Raw genomic sequence first — 16,370 nt, 5'->3', positions numbered from 1 at the left:
ACAGCACTGTCTGTGAACTGTGTTGTTATATATAATTCATTTAAGTCACACAAAATTGTGCTTTTTTGGATATACTGGTGTTTTTAGAAGGTGGTTTATGCAATTTTCCTAGTGAGACTTTGTTTATGGGTTCTTGTATTATGATTTCTTTACATTCCTGGTCCTCCATTATGTGTATATATACAGTTGATGCTTAAAACCCTTGGTTATATTTGTAATGGTTTTATATTTTTTAGTTTTTTTCTAATAAAGTAAGATATTTGGGTAGATTTATGGCGTACATTGTTTATTTAGACCCTGGGGTCTAATTATAAGGATTCATTTATTTAAATGTCTCAGTGTCCGTTGGTTCTTAAAAAATTTAACTTTGAAAGAATCCTTTATATATAATTCAAAACGTTTAGATTTACTTGACAAGCCTATTTTGTATTTAGGAACTGAGAGATAGATACAGTGAACCCCCCATTATACGGCATTCAAGCAACTGGAACTTACCCTTTGAGCTTGAAGAAGAGGATCACCTCAAAACGCGTCGCTCCTTCACCACCACCCTGTGCACGTTCTTCCCCAGTTTTTTGTCACTTCCACCCCATCACGTCCTAAAAACACTGCGATCAAGACTAGAGGCAGCCTCTCCACCAGCCCCTCGGCACACACAGCACTCAGTACAAATTGATTTAACATCTATCCCTTCACCCCCGGGATACTCCGAACACGTCTCGGATCGCCACAACCCCATTGGGGCCCCCCCTGTCAGGACCCTCAGCTCCTCAAGTAAGTCCCGAATGTTTTGTTTTTTGATGGGTTCTCGTTCTTTCTACCTGTAACACAGACATTGGTTGCCCCTACACCCTTTATACTTCCAGGATTTGCGCTCTCATTTGCCTAATTTCTATGTCCACAGGTTTCTCCCCCTGTTTGTAGATTCTCCCCCCTGTTTGCAATCTCCACCGACCATTCCCACACATACCCCACACTCTCATGAGAGCGCTGTGTTTTTTTTTTTTTTTCGTTTGTTGGTTATATTTGTAATGGTTTTATATTTTTTAGTTTTTTTCTAATAAAGTAAGATATTTGGGTAGATTTATGGCGTACATTGTTTATTTAGACCCTGGGGTCTAATTATAAGGATTCATTTATTTAAATGTCTCAGTGTCCGTTGGTTCCTAAAAAATGTAACTTTGAAAGAATTCTTTATATATAATTCAAAATCTTTAGATTTACTTGACAAGCCTATTTTGTATTTAGGAACTGAGAGATAGATACAGTGAACTCCCCATTATACGGCATTCAAGCAACTGGAACTCTTAGGCTGGGTTCACACCTAGGCGTATCGAATATGTGCGTTTGTTGCGTGTTTCGCGCCACACGTTTTAACCGCGATTCACGTGTTTTCGAGGGCTACCAGACTGTATCCCAATGGATACGTGCGGCAAATACGCCCCAAATAAGCTCCTGTGCTTCTTTGGGCGTAGGGCGTTTTGTAGCTCGTTCATACGGCCTGTAATACGCCCAGGTGTGAACCATACCCATAGGAAATAATGGGATTTCGGTGTTTGAGCGTTTTGCAGAGCGTAGGAACGCGCTACAAAACGCCCAGGTGTGAACCGGGCCTTAAGCAACCGGCAAAAAAAAATCATATATGTCCTTGCTATCTTTTTCATTTGCTTGATAGACATGTGCACACTAATAACTAATTTAGTTGGCAACTAAAGTGATCTAGTTGCTAGCAAATTTCTGTTTACACTTTGCTGAAGGCCGCGGCTAGATTCCACAGTCGGCAGCTGAATGTAAACAATGGGGAGCAATAGCCAGCCTGCTATTTTAAATTGCAATAGCAGGCTGGCTGTTGCACCCGCCCCCTGAGCAGAGGAGCAGATCTGAGATAATTTTCTCTCTCAGGTCCGCACCTATGCTCAGTGGGTGAGTCTTTATGGGGTAAAATGTCTCTGATCTCAAGTAAATGTTTGATTCAACATTCAGGTGAGACTTTGAAATAAATATTCTAATAAAATACCTTTAAAGAGTAACTCTACTTTCGCTGAGAAAAAAACAGTCCTCTCTGGGCACATCTGTGTACATTTCAAGGATTTTAACAAACTTTGTTGCGCTTTCCTACCTGTTTCTGTTCTGAAGAAACATCAGTTTGTTCTAGCATTTCCTTTCCAGACTGATTCCTGATTGGGAGGGATTGGGTTCCTTATAATCAGCTGGCGGGATTCCTGTGATAGGCAACGGTGCAGTGTCAGCATCCCTTTAGTAGTAGTAGTTAACTCTTAGAGAGTATCTCATCAAAAATAAAATTCCTGTTGGAAGGGATGCCAAACATTTTAATTGTATCTTAGTGCAGACTTCTGAAGAAATCAGTCAGCCAATCACAGAAGCAGGAAGTGACATTTCTAGGGGCATTCCATGCCTTCAGGTCGCCAAATTGCATTGAATTTTTTTGACAGATTTAGAACATTACAGCAGCTACAGTTTTAAATGGAAAGGTACATTTTGTTTATAACATTAAATTACAAAATGGCTTGTGTGACAATTATATATATATGCCATATTTATTTATCTATTTTTGTAAGTATTCACTACAACCTACAGCATCCATCATTGTTTTAGCATATATCCCCATTCTCTTTCTTTTTGTGTGGTAGTTGCTCCTCATGGATGTATGCTCGCTCTTCAACTTCTGGTCTAGGAGAACGGGTAGCACGCTGAGCGTGTACTGTAGCGGTCACATGGCCGTTGACGTGTTTCCCTTATCCCTCTGATAGCACTGCGCATGCATGCTACCATGCCAGGCATGCCCAGACCAGCTTTATGTAGACCATTTTCTGCCTTGGATAAAACAGTGTATGCATGCCATAGTTGCATCACATGACCCTCCACCCCTAGCACTGTGAAAACAAGGTGGATGCCGGACCATCACGGACTAGGGCGCGCACGTAAGGGTGGCTCCATTAGACCCTGCTAGGCAGGGAACCACTCTCAAGATTCTAAGGGAGTACACAGAGACTGCAAACAAAGACTGCTGAGAAATGACAGACTGCACACAGAAAGCAAAGAGCAAACATGGTGAGTCCTTTAAGTATACTGCTATATATCACATTTTATATTGAGGATTTAATATCATTACCATGCAAACATATAAATATATCATGGGGAAAAAGTGCAAGGTATGAATTCCATTGCTTGGAGACTTCAGCAATCACATTAGGCTAAAAAGTTAGCACACCAGAATAAGTATCCTTTTAAAAAAAAAAAAAAAGTTATTTCCAGTGCAATTAAATTTATGATACAGTCACATGGCTGAAAATAGAGTGCCTTAGGCAGGTGTTAAAGCTTTCTGAATTGAGCCTATTAAGGACAACAACTAATTCTAAAATGTTACGTAGTTCATCTAGAAAGATGGCCGTCCTTTACTTGTCTTTTAACTCTCACTTTCTGGTAGGGTGTACTGAATAAAACCACCATGGTTTTTGGTAAATCACTGAAACCTGAATAAAATGCTCAAAATTAAATTACATACATGTTTCTTCAAGTAACTGCTGTATTTTGCACTGTCATTACCTCTACCTTCCTTGGGGATGTGGTCATCAAATAATTCTAACATTTCCCTCTGTTCTGCACCACCCATTTCTTTCCACTATACATTATCTCCAGCAGCCTATTGCCTATCGCAGCTCCTACCCTCTGCCTACCACTAGCTTTGTAGCATCTACTCTCTGCCTACCATCAGTTGTGGCATCTCCTGCCACAACTGTTACCCTATACCTATCACTAGCTTCTGCTCCATTTGCCTTTCCCACCACTAGCTGCTACCACTTTGGTCCTCTGCTCACTTTGAGCTGGGATACCACTGCTAGTTTCTGTACCTCCTGTCTTTTGTCCACCATTAACTGTCACATGTGGAACCCCATAACTAGGTTTCACTTTTTTTGTCCTGTACTCATTAATGGATGTTGTGCCTTCTGCCATGTGATCATCTTCACTGTGACCACCACCTCTACCTACAGTTACATCCCTGCTTACACCACTGCATGTCCTTTACAATCCACCAAGGCCGCAATGTTCTACCAAGCTACACTTCTCTCAGTGCGTCTGCTGCAGACACTCACCTGTCCTCACTCTGAAACCAATGTATCACCTATCAATCCACTACTGTAACACAACACCAAACATTGCCAATCCTGCTACAATTTTTATCAACTACACCATGCTGTCAGCTGTCACACCTGTCCACAGGTAAAACTGGCCAGGAGCAATAGAACAATCTTTGTCTTTCTAGCAGCACCGTTATAGTCCTGATGGACCTCATCTGAGTTACTGTCTTGAGTTATTACCATAACACCACATCTTCTATGACTCTGCATTACATAACAACAGCCAATCACAGGCTTCAAATAAACTTGTTCCTATTTACAAAAGGATACATAACTGGTGGATTGGGCCCCAAGCAAAAATACCATCTACTGCAGTAACTGTTTAACATTGTTTAGGAAGAGTAAATCCTAAATACAGGAAAAATGTCTTATTCTATTTTTCAGATCGTGTTACTTATACCCTATCAGAATTATCAGTGACAGCATATCCCTTCTTGATATGCCTTAGTCTTACACAGTGTAGAGCTACACTCCATACAGCCATATTTATCTGTTTTGTAGATCATGTTATTCGTGCTCAGTGTCAAGGCTGCTGGAACCGTCTTTATGTTACATGAACCCATAGTGTCTTTGTTTAACAATATAAATATTTTGTATGCTGACAATGCAGTGTATTCAAAGTGTCAATGTGTCAGTTGTTTTACTGGGAGGAAATTGTAAATTAAATAGATGTGCATAATGGTACTGACACTTCAGAATCTGAATTGACCTCCATTACATCATGTTATTCACAAAAGCATTATTTATTGTAGTTTTATAGCATTTCCCACATTGATGCAGCCACAGAATTAATTTACCATTCAAGAGCCTTTCTCACCATTAGACAACATGATTATTATGAAATCTGGGACAATTTTTATGCCTGGTTAATCAGCTTACATAACTGTTTTTCAGTGTCGGAAATGCTTTGTGTGGGATTACTCATGCTTCTCAAATGGAGGAGGTTTCATTAGGTCATACAGTGTAAGAGCTGTTCAAACTGGGGGAAACATCTAAAATGCAGCTTTCCTGATGTGAACTTTAAGAATAAATCACCATAAAAGTTACTTTGTGCAGAATAAATGTGGTCAAGTGTTAACATCATGCCAGTTTGTGTATTTTCTAAAACTACAATTTTGGGGGGGGGGAAATAATTTGTGTGTGCTTTTTATATCTACATTTAAGTAACTTTTTACATTATAGAATAAACTTGAAAAAAATGTAATGATTAAAAAAAAACAAATACACCTGCCACATACTGTATTTTAGCGTTGTGTGGATTAAATTTGTCCAACACAATGGGGGTGATTTACTAACCTAAACACACGCACGCACCAGGTGCGTGTGATTTTCACACAGCAAAACGTATTTATCAACCAAAAAGTCTCTAAAACCATATTTCCACTAATGCCATATATGGAAAAATCATGCACATGATGCATATATAATGCTGCTTCACAGTTTAGACAAAAATGGTTAGCTCATGCATTTACATTCCTGCATTCATCAACGCAAGCAACACAACATAGAACTAATTTAAACAATATCACCTTGCAATTCGTGCTTGGCTTTGCACAACACACCTGCTGGGTGTGTACACACTACAAAGGTGTTTAGATTCCATCTATAGATCATGCTGGGAGGGAACACACTACAATGGCATCCCAGTCTTAGTCCGTAGGGTTCAATATTGAGTTGGCTCACCCTTTGCAGCTATAACAGCTTCAACTCTTCTGGGAAGGCATCCACAAGGTTTAGGAGTGTGTCTATGGGAATGTTTGACCATTCTTCCAGAAGCGCATTTGTGAGGTCCGGTACTGATGTTGGACGAGAAGGCCTGGCTGGTATATATATATATATATATATAGTTATATAGTGTGTGTATATAGTTTACATACAGGAAAAGACAAGGGGGGTGATTTACTAACCTAAACATACGCACACACTAGGTGCGTGTGATTTTTACACAGCAAAACGTATTTATCAACCAAAAAGTCTCTAAAAGCATATTTCCACTAATGCCATATATGGAGAAATCATGCACATGATGCATATATAATGCTGCTTCACAGTTTAGACAAAAATGGTTAGCTCATGCATTTACATTCCTGCATTCATCAACGCAAGCAACACAATGAAGAGCTAATTTACACAACATCACCTTGCAATTCATGCAGGGCTTTGCACAACACACCTGCTCGGTGTGTACACACTTCAAAGGTGTCTAGATTCCACCAATAGATCATGCTGGGAGGGAACACACTACAGAGGTGTATACTTGTTTGTGGCGTGTTTATAAGGTTAGTACATCAACCCCAAGGACTTTGAATTTCTGACAAGATCATTGTTTCTCTTCTTGCTGTAAAAGTTCTTAGCCTGAAAAATGAAAACTAATGCAGCCTTCACATATAAAGACTGGTAAGCTGCAATATATTACACTTTTGTTCTTTGGTTTAGCTATCATTTTTTGTAATGTCTTTAATGATTGAGAGAGTACTCATTGGGGTTAATTACCATGTCTTATTAACCCACATTGGTCCACTGTCTGATGTTTATAGAACACTTTCCGGATAGAATCAATATGGCTGCAAGACAGCAAAGGATCTCATACAGAATACATGTCCCAAGGATCCAGGCTATAAATATCAATGACTGGATATGCTAGTAAAGGGATTCATTAACAATACTGTGAGTAATACCAAATACTGGCTTGTCTTGGTGAATATACCTCTTTGAAGAAGGCATGTTCACTAAGTGTTGACAGCTGCACTGTGAAGATTCTAGTTCCCTGGCTATTAAACTTGCTTCAATACTTTGAGTCACTAACCTGTAACACATGCCAATTGAGATTTTTGATACTTTTCTGACTTCCCACCACCGTTACTCATTTTATGTGAATAGGTTTGATCCACTCATCAAGAATAAAAACAAACAGTTGAGTAAGTCAGCGGGAAAACGTCACCACTTCAGTTCTTACAACTATTTGTAAATTTTCATTTGAACAGAGAACGTAAAAAAAAAACCAGCTACCTTTGGCCATTCTTTTGTTGGCAACACAGCACCCTGTATTAAATGTTTAATTGTAATATATAGATTTCTTAATCATTCATTAAGGGACACCATGTCAGAAGGATTCTGAAACGTATGGGTTATTTTTCTGCATACAGGAGAATTGGATGCTAGCAAATAAAAGCGGTTAGTCAGCCAAGAGATAACCCCTTCAATCATGCTTCAATTTTTTCTAGTGTCCTTAGGAGAATAGATGTCTAGATAGAGGCAAACCCATTCTATTTAAAGCGAAACTACAACCTGCTATCCTTTACAGCCAAGGAAGGTGCCATCTTAGCCTCTATTTAGATTGCAGTTGCCATGTGATCAGCTAAGATACAATTCATTTGTGGGCTTGAACGTTTGGTTGAGAGTTGAAATAGGCACACTGACAACCTTGACAGTTGGCATGCCTTAAAAGTAACTGTTTTAGGAGATATTAAATTTGAGTGCTCATTTGCAGTTTTCTGGATCGATTGATCCTCAGTACTGCTTTGAAGGCCTTACCCAGACCCCGCCATAATGAAGACACAGGGCTGGCCTGTAAACCTGGGGGCATGTAGTCCTGCTTATGGGGCTTTCCTGAAACCTAGCGTACTGTGTAAGCTGCAGGACAATTTACAGGTCCAAGGCCATGATGGCCTCTCTGAAGACTGCCCTGGGAGTATGCCCACCCGAGGGTCAAAGACTGTCTGAACTGAACAATTTACCCCAGCCTTAGCACTTTCTAGGATTAACTATTGTATCTGTTTGCCACAGTGTACTCTTTTAGAATACTGTGTGGTAAATATTAGGGGCTTTGCCACTTTTTGTAAGCCTGATGTATGATATTCTTTTGCTGGTCTCCCTTTTTTTTTTTTAAATGTGTCACAGACATGTTGAGGGAACGGTGCTGTATCATTAAAATGTGTCGCGCACACACACACACACACACACACACACACACACACACACACCTTAAAATTGTTACTGCATCACACCAATGTGTTGCACAAACCCCCTAGTGGTTATTACTGCACTACTACAGTTGAGTTTAGCTTTCTTGCCCTCTCAGGTCTCAGAGGTAAATCATAGCCACAAAGCTCCACAGCAAGGATCTCTGTGACAGTTCTCCTTAATGCTGAATGAGAGTGACACTGTCACAGCCAGCTGTATAACCTTTCGCGCTTTCAGCAGCTAGTGTGTGAGTACCATTTATTGGGTTTTGTCACACTTTACCAGGCTTGCAGTGTGTTGGATCATAAGCACACGTGAAGTGGTCCTGTGGGCCGCTCCAGCTCATGTTCCACTCTAAAGGACCGACAGCCTGAATCATTTTTTCCCTACTTAAGTCTACACGCTCCTCAGCGTGTTCTCTGTCTGGCATTACCCAGGGAGGAATTTTCAGTGGCTATGTCCGGTTTTATGATAGCTGTCTCAGAGCGCAGGGGATGTAAAAATATGCCTACACCTTCTCTTCCAGAGTGTGTCTCTGATATACCTGCAGCTGTTTATGCACACTCAACAGAAGATGAGGAGGAGTGTAGCCTGCCCTTATAAGTTGATTTTATGTCTAAGGAGATACAGTCTGCTGACATAAATCCAAAGCTAAAAGATACAATTTTGTTTCTTAATGATGGAGGTGCGTTTAAATATGCAGTCATTCTGCATATTTCAAAGCAGGCATTACTCTTTGCCAACTTTTTTTTTTTTAAATTTTACTTACATGACTACGTGGGCTAATCGTTTGGGCTTCACCCATGAGGGGGTTCCAGTAGCCAAAAAAAAGCTGACCTGATTCTGACTTGGAAGGACTTCCTGTTCCAGCTTTGTCTGCCTTGCACATTCCAGCCATGGAAAATTGGCATGCAGACTTCATCAGTCATTAACATCTGAGGAATGGTTTCTTCACTCGGAAGTGTTTCAGGACCTCTGTCACAGGTGGGAAACGACATATGTAGACTTCCTGGCTTCCCAATTCAGCAACAAATGGAGCAAGTTTGTCCCTAGTTCCAGGGATCATCTAATCATTGCAGTGCATGCTCTGGTGACTCTGTGGAATCAGTTGAAGCTCATTTATGCCTTTCCTCCTTTGGTACTCCTTCGTCTGCTCTACACTATCCAGGTGGTGGGTAACTTTAACAGCACCAAATTGGTCCACCTGGATGTGGTACTCAGACCACATCCACTTATTGTATTGCCGTTTGGAACCTTTAGATGTTGAAATCCTACAATGCAGCATGGTTGTTCATTTGTCTTTATTTTATCATTCCAAATTTCAACCAGAACTCCCCATAGCTACATGTTTACAAAAACAAAACCATTCTATTTCCAGACTATATGCCACTGCTCATTTAAAGTCATTCACAGGGAGCAGTAAGCAGTATCTTTTTTCTATTAGTTTATATTACCTCTAAGAACCAGCATTAAATGTAAGAAAACAAAATATACATCTGTTATTCTGCCAGCATTAGCTATATAACTGATAAAAATTGTATCGGCGCTGTAAATTTCCACAAAGGAACATTTATGTTTTTATCAATGACATCCCTTAACCCCATTTAAAGCGGATACAACGGCCTTGGAATTTCAAGTATTTTAAACATTCTCTTGCTCACAAATATACAAAATTAAAGCATATCTGACAAGGATCTTGGCCATCTGTGGCAATGCAAACACATATCTGACTTTTGGCACCAAAAGATTGAATTCATAGCTATCTCCTTTGCCTTATCCTGTATCTATTGCCCTTTGTTGTATTGTTAGAAATACAAGACGACTTACCTGTCAGAACCTATTCAAAAGAAATCTCTATATACTATACTGTTATGCAAGAAAAAATATCCTCAAATAAAACAACCATCACCCCTAACTCTGTCATTATGGATACAATCTAATAATGATGTCCACCCTTTATTAAAACTGATGTATAAAACTAGTTTAGCCAGGTTTAATTAAACAACTGTGGGGGACTCTTCTCCATACACACTCACTGAGCATCCCTTATTGTTTATAATGTATACTCTCACATTGTATATGCTGTGATCTGTGTGACATATTGACTACTTTAAACACATCACTTTTTACTCTGTATGCTCTTCTCTCCCCTACTGTTAAACACATTCTGCATGTAACACACAATACTACAAAAAGTTAGCACTTTAACTGAATTTATTGGGGGGGGGTTTATCATTATCAACTTGTTACAAAACACAATAATAAAGATAATAAGATAAAAATCTAAATACAAAAATGTAAAATATTGCAGCTATCCAATCTTTTGGCATTTTTACCTTTATTTCTACTTACTAATGCTTAGAATAAAAGGGTTCTATCATGATCACGGTTTATGGCAAAAACAAAGGTTGTCACACGGGCTGATCTTTAATGTCTCCTCTGGGGTTGGGTGCAGGGTCTTCAAATGCAGAGCCAGGATGCGATTCCGTCGGGTGCCTGCGTGTAAAACCTGCTTCTGGGCTGCTGGCCTGCTGGGTTGAAAAATCTTCGGTGTGGGTCCGTCCCTCACGCTGTGCTGGCGGAGCTGGAGCGTCTGGTTGGATGGTGAATGATGGTTGTCGATCCCATCCACTGTGTGCAGGGATCCGGTTCGTTGGCAGGTGGGGAACGCCAAACGAGTGCTATGTTGGAGGGAGAGGGAGCAGTGGCTCTCGGTGCGGGGTTGAAATGAGTGACGCAGTGCGCAGGTGCCGCCGAGCGACAGCAATCTTGCTGGTCTAAACTTGGATAGGATAGGATGCTTGTGGTAGTTACGGTAGTCTTGGGGGGGGGGGTGTTGCCAAAAAAATGAAAATGAGCACATATAGACGATCGGCGGGCTATGGAGCCACCGATCGTCTATATTTGAAACACCCGGTAACGGGTGTTTGCATTGGTCGGGTCTTTTCTGCCCGGGCGTGCCCTTCTAGGGGGCGCGTGCGAGCAGAAAAAAAATGACCCGCCAATGCAGCAGTGCCGTCCGTCCGTTTTTTTACAACGGGCGGACGGCAAGTGGTTAAACATGTCTGCCATTCATCATCTCCATTACATGGTGGATCGATAGAAATAGTACTTAGCTGGTTGGAAATACACAGCATCACATACAGAACTCTCAGGATTTTGCAAACGAAATCCAGAACTTGTTATTGGGCACATAATGATGTTACATCCCTGTTCACCTGCATACCCACCACAGAGGCAATTGAAACAGTGAGAAAACTGTTGCTACTAGACAACACCCTAAGCAGCAGAACAGAATTTAACCCAAATCAAGTGTGTGCTTTCCCTGAGTACCACTTATTTCAAGTATAAGGACAAGTTCTACAGGCAGAAACATGGCTATGCCATGGGATCGCTAGTTTCACATTGTGGCGAACCTGTAGATGGAGGAAGTAGAAAGGAAGGCCCTGACCACCTTCCACGGAATTACACCCAGTCATTGGTTCAGATATGTGAGTCAAGGCGAAGGAATTCAAACACCTCAGAAGGGCACTTAAAAATGGGGCTATCCAGACTGGTCCTTTGTCAAAATAGAAGAAGAAGAGGAAAGAACACCAAGACTACTAGTGAGGGTGAAATGCATGACAAACAAAAGAATTTGGTCATCCCATATGTAGCTGGGGTGTCTGAAAAACTCAGAAGGGTTTTTAATAAACATCACATCCCTGCCTGCTTTAAACTCAGCCACACTGAGTCAACAACTAGTTCATCCAAAAGATCCAACACCAAAACACAAGATGAACAACATTGTGTATGCAGTCCAGTGCAGTAAGGAGTGCTCAGAATTATATGTCGGTGAAACAGAACAGCAGCTACACCAGCGTATGGCACAGCATAGAAGAGCCAAACCCTCTGGTCAGCATCCAGTAGTGTACCTACATCTAAATGAAAAAGGTCACTCCTTTGAAGACAGTCAAGTACACATCCTAGACAGGGAGGAGGACTGGTTTAAAAGAGGTGTGAAAGAGGCCATTTATGTAAAAATGGAAATGCAAGCTTGAATAGAAGGGTGGGGGGTGAGACATCTATTGTCTGCCACATACAATGCTGTTTTAACACCTCTCTCTGGGCAGGTTAATAACACCTGCTAACTCCAATTATGTAAATGCAATCAACACCTTTCCTCCATGATGTCTCTGACCCCATGCTGGTTGTGTTTAACAGATTATGTTGATTGGAGCAACATTCACCATATTTATTTCCAGAGAATTTTTGTACAAATCATTCTGAATTGAGAAAGCTAGTTGGATGACCAGCGAAACATCTTCAAGAAAAATACAGCAAGTCCAGTTGCCTTGATTTCATTTTTACAGAGATGGGAATAGTAGTTGACAAAGAGTGAGAACATTGTTTTGCTGTCTTTGCAGCTCACAGGAAGTGACAATGATACTGCATTTGTGGCAAGATTAACAGGTATTTCCTGTATATGCTAATATTTTTAGAGGTTGAATGCTAAAAATGTTCTAAACACTTTCATGCTCAAACAATAAGAACAAAGAGTTTTCATACATTTCCCCAAAGCACAAGAAACCCTCTGCAACTAAGAGGGTTTTAGGCAACAATGAAAAATAATTTTATTAGTAAGTTTAACCACTTATTTTGGGCCTGTCAGGCTTTCCTATGAGATAAGCTGAGTTTTGTATTTAAAGAGTAACTATAATGGTTTTTAGTTATTTTTTTTAATTTTTAAAAAAGTTTATACATTTTAAACTATTTTCTTTTTATTATTTATACAAAATATTTACACAATTTTTTTTAACACAGATTGCACCAATGACACTGGTGTAGCACCCTGATTATGGATTTTCCAAAGGCAGAGCACAGCCAAAGCTAAACTAATTTTTTCTCTCGCTCTCCTGTAGCTCATTCAGTTGTGTGTAAATTTGCACTATTGTGCTTTGTAACCAGAACAGATAAGAATAGACAGATAAACTTAAAAATAATCTAAAGATTCACCTACCAGCTGGAAATATAAATATATGTATGTTTTCATATTTATCTGACTAAAACTTGAGAAATATTTTTGAAATGTTATTTTGTTGGTCCTGAACATAATATAAATGAAAACGCTATATGCTTCCTTAAAGGAAAACTATTTTGTTCAGGTAATGATGGCAAAAGGGTATATGTATCCTGGTGTATGAACTTAAGTTCTGTGTGTTCCATCTACAGACTTAAAGCATATATTGCACTGCATTCATTATTTTGCATTTAATGAGAGAAACACTGAGATTGCTATTGCTTACCGTTCCTTCTGAAAATGCCAATTGTGTGACTATTATGCTGAGCCTCTTACTTACAGTACATGTAGCAAATAGCTCATGACATGTATGCAGGTAATGGGGTTCTGAGTTTACTCCAACTTTTCTGAACTAAATGTTTGATTCGGCAGTGAGTCAGAAAGTGCTGAAGTCGGGGGATCACCATACAAGCCAAGCTACTATAATTTTTAGAAAATAATGACAGAATCTGTGTTTCTCTAATAACAGGTCTATCTTCCCTGGCAAACACAATAAAACACTGTTGAGTATGAGCCCCAGTAAAATGTCCAGCGTGCACAAGGTCTTATTCAGTGCAGGACATAGTTAACCATGTTCCATCTGGAGCTTCAGTCTGTTATAGATGTCCTATTCCTGCTCACGCACACATGAAATTCTTTTGTCTTTTTTCTTGGAAACTCAAGATTGGCATGTTGGCCTGCATTGTTACCATCTGTTCGTTAATTCCATGTATGAGATTTTTCTCTGGAAGAGTAATTTTGTTCCTTATTATCACTTTCTTGTGCTTTTATTCCTCGCTTTTTTTATATTTGATATAATTTTGTTGACCTTTTCTTATTTCCTAGCCCGTATATTAGAGTAACATGGACACTTCAAAATGAGTACATGGTGAAAAATGCATAAGCAAAGGTTCCATTTAGTGAAAGCGTCATGTCAAAATGTTTAGTAGATCCAAAAATGTAGGCAAGTAAAGTTTACAGAAATCTCAACCTTTCAATCTTTTCCTCTAATTGGAGAAATTAGAGAACTTAGAATTTGACGAATGGAAGAGAGTAAAGAGAAAGTCCTCACTACCTAACAGGTTTGCTAAGATGTACCCATTTAAGGAAGGAGAGATTCGTTGCTTGGATCCATCCCCTTTACTCAATGCAGCAGTCATTAGACTTGGTAGACATGTCACATTGTCCATGTATGGTGCAGTGTCCTTTAAAAACACCCTAGACAGGAAAATAGATTTGGATATAACAAAGATTTACACTGTCCCAGGAAGTGCCCGTAGGCCAGCAATGACTTGGAGGCTGGCACTGAAGAGTTGGTGGTATTAAAATCAAGATGGCGACTTCCGGTTCCGGCGCCCATGTGAGGAGCAGCAGGGAGACGGCGCTCCCCCTTGATACGGCTTACCGTTATATAAAACCGGCCCCGACGGCTCCCGCCGATCCACCCCGCTGCTCACGGAGGTTGCGTGCAGGGTATGGACCGGTTCTTGGCTCCGAAAGTGCTGCGATCTCGCTCTCGATCCCGATCACGGGACACGGCCCGCACAGCCTGCACAGCCAAGATGGCGGACGCTGCTGACAGGCAGAGCCGCCGCAGCCCTTCACCGGCCTCCTCACAGGAAGACAGGGATGAGGACACGTCTCATGCCCGCATAGCTGCAGCAGTAGCAAAATTGCTAAAGCCTACCATAAAGGCTGCAGTGGAAGCAGCAATACAAACAGGGCTCTCCCAGATGAGGAAGGATATATCAGCCCAGGCCAAATCTATATTTGAAGCGGAGGAGTGCATCTCCTCATTGGAGGATGATTTACTGGAAGTACAAGCGAAACTCTCCCTCCACGACTGGAACGAGACAGGGCTGTCCTCTGTCCCCCCTACTGTTCAACCTGTCCCTAGAACCGCTAGCAGCTCACATCGCGCACTCAGACATTATCCATGGGATTAAGGTGGGCAAAGCGGAGCTTCGACTGGCAATGTTTGCTGACGATGTCCTGCTATTCACCTCCCGCCCAACTGAAGACGTCTTATCCATTAGAACTCTGTTAGACCACTTTAAAACGTTGTCGGTTCTCCGGATAAATTTCCTGAAAAGCGAAATCCTCCCCCTGTCAGGGACCATAGGGATAGATGGACAGGGAGTCATGAGGGTGGCACAGCAGCACATAACTTATCTGGGTATAAAGGTGGGAAGGACTCCTTCTTCTATTTACCATCTCAACTACCCCCCGCTTATACAAAGAATTTGCAAGGAACTGGACATGTGGAGGGACCTTCCCTTATCGCTCTTCGGGAGAATTCACCTCATTAAAATGATGAGTTTTGCAAGATTGCTATACCCACTGCAAACTCTCCCCTTACTGTTAAGGACTACCGATATCTCTAGCCTAAACAAAGCCATGTCGACGTTCATATGGCAAGCGAAACGGCCGAGAATTTCGTTTAAGAAACTCTGGCCCCCAAAGGACGAGGGGGGAACCAACCTCCGGAATATCAAATTGTACAATATGGCTTGTTTACTCCGTCATGCCCTAGACTGGTTATCTGAGAGTGAAATGTATTCGAATACCAAATTGGAGACGGAGTTAATCAACCCATGGGATCTTAGGGCGGTGCTCCACTGCAAACTCTCCTCCTTACCCCAGCGCATTCGACACATCTCCCTGATTAGGGACACAATTACGGTTTGGCGAGAGGTCAGGAAGTCTCTTAAACTCCCTTTATGTATGTCCGCACATTGTCCCATCATGGGGCACCCCTCATTTGCTCAAGGCTTGGATTTCTCAGCTTTCCACAAATGGAAGGAAAAGGGCCTCAATTACTGGAAACAGTTATTTGACCCTCAAACTTTCGCCCCTTACTCTCCCAAAGACCTGATACAACAATATCGTATCCCCCCAGGACTTTTTACACTACCTACAGCTAAAGCTACACCTACAGCAGTCTCGGGGGAACGCCGAGATCTCTTTTCTCATTGTCATTTCTGGACGTACTTGTATCGAACAAAACGTATTCTATCTCGGAACTATACCCAAAACTACATACACTATGTATACCTCCCCTCTCAGGGTCAAGTGTGAAAGGATGGTCTAGAGACTTCAATGACCCAGAATTATTACCTAAAATCCTCGAGGGGTATACAAAGACGAGATCACTAATAACTAATGAAGTTTGGAGGGAGACCCAATTTAAGATCATACATCGAGCCTAC

Source organism: Nanorana parkeri, unplaced genomic scaffold (assembly GCF_000935625.1).
Source record: "Nanorana parkeri isolate BGI_ZX_2015 unplaced genomic scaffold, ASM93562v1 scaffold1482, whole genome shotgun sequence".
NCBI classification, from domain to species: domain Eukaryota; kingdom Metazoa; phylum Chordata; class Amphibia; order Anura; family Dicroglossidae; genus Nanorana; species Nanorana parkeri.
This window is presented reverse-complemented; position numbering follows the sequence as displayed.